Here is a 2112-nt window from a genome sequence, read left to right on the forward strand (position 1 = left end):
AGAAGAATAAGACCTTAGTGTGGGGAAAGCCACAATGAGAGGCTTTCCAGAAATTGAAACCAGCTTTGATGCAGGCACCTGCCTTGGGTCTGCCAGACTTGAGCAAAGATTTTCAGTTGTTTGTACATGAGCGACAAAGACTTGCCTTGGGGGTATTAACCCAACGACTGGGATCTTGGAAAAGACCTGTCGGCTATTTTTCTAAACAGCTAGATCCGGTAAGTGCTGGGTGGCCGGCGTGCTTGCGGGCGGTAGCTGCTACAGTAATACTGATCCAGGAGGTCCGAAAACTAACTATGGGAAAAAGGATAGAAGTGTTTGTATCCCATATGGTGACAACAGTACTGGAACAAAAGGGGGGCCATTGGCTTTCCGCAAGCAGAATGATGAAATACCAGGTAATTCTGACAGAACAAGATGATGTTATTCTAAAAACTACTAACCTAATGAACCCTGCTGAGTTTTTGGGTGCAGGTACTGAAGAAGGAGACCTGGAACATGATTGCGTGGAAGTCATCGAATATACCCACGCAAGTCGCCCTGATTTGAAAGACACTCCGCTGGCAGAAACTGACTGGGAACTCTTTACTGATGGCAGTAGCTTTGTGGAGAACGGAATGTGGTATGCACGATATGCCATCACTACTGCCAAGACAGTAATTGAGGCTAAGCCCTTACCATCAAACACCTCAGCACAAAAAGCGGAGTTAATCACCTTAACCAGAGCATTGGAACTCAGCGAAAACAAGAAAGTTAATATATGGACTGATTCAAAATATGCTTTCGGAGTTGTTCATGTGCATGGAGCCCTTTGGAAAGAGCGGGGACTGCTCTCTTCACAAGGAACAAACATGAAGTACCAGGAGGAGATACTGAACCTGCTTAAGACCATTCAAAAGCCATCACAAGTTGCTGTAATGCACTGTAAAGCTCATCAAGGTGGAACATCAAAACTCATCGAGGGAAATCGGCTTGCTGATCAAACAGCTCGGTCAGTAGCACGGCAAGTAAGAACAATGGTGGGCCTTGTCTCCCAGAAGGTAAGAGCAATTGATTTATTACCTTCAGAACCACCTAAATATTCTACAGAAGATGAAAAATTGGCAAGTCTAGTAAGAGCCAGCAAAAATAATTCTGGGTGGTATGTAACCACCAACGGACAAGTTGTGGTACCAACCACTATTATGAGAGGAATACTTCAGACGGAACAACAGAAGTGTCACTGGCGTGCAGAAGCATTGGTAGCTTACCTAAGAAAACAAATTATCTCGGTCCAGATGTTAACAATGGCAAAGTCTATTACAGCTAAGTGTGAAATTTGCTTGAAAAATAATCCTTTAGTAAGAAGAAAAATAGAAATGGGGAAAATTAAGAGGGGTGTACAACCTGGGGATTATTGGCAAATAGATTATGTAGAGCTCCCCAGAACCCGAGGATTCAGGTATATACTAGTTGGGGTAGATACCTTTTCAGGATGGCCAGAAGCTTTCCCTTGTCGCACCAACCAAGCAAAAGAAACTGTAAAATGGTTACTAAAGGAAATAATCCCTAGATTTGGGGTACCACTGGGGATATCTTCCGATAGGGGACCACACTTTGTGGCACAATTAGTAAAAGAAACCAGCAGATGTTTGGGAATTAAATGGGAGTTACATACCCCATGGAGACCCCAGTCTAGTGGGCAAGTGGAGAAAATGAATCAAACTCTAAAAAGGCAACTTAGCAAGATCTGTCAGGAAGCAAAAATTCAATGGCCTCAGGCCTTGCCAATAGCATTGCTGCGCATTAGGATTAAACCTAGGAGTGGGATGTCAGTAAGTTCATACGAGATTTTGTATGGCAAACCATATGAAGCACCAGACCCAAACCCAGAGGTACATGTGAAAGGTAATCAGGACTTGCACAATTACGTGTTGTCTCTTGGCAGGACATTGAATCGACTCAGATCCGCACTAGTGTGGAATCGCCCACTAGCGCTCGAGAATCCGGTACATGATATAGAGCCTGGAGACACGGTGTATATAAGAACCTGGAATGAAGAACCCTTAAAAGAGCGCTGGGATGGACCCTATCAAGTACTCCTGACTACATTCACCGCAGTCAAAGTTGCTG

The sequence above is a fragment of the Patagioenas fasciata genome, unplaced genomic scaffold, assembly GCF_037038585.1.
Source record: "Patagioenas fasciata isolate bPatFas1 unplaced genomic scaffold, bPatFas1.hap1 Unplaced_2, whole genome shotgun sequence".
Taxonomy (NCBI): domain Eukaryota; kingdom Metazoa; phylum Chordata; class Aves; order Columbiformes; family Columbidae; genus Patagioenas; species Patagioenas fasciata.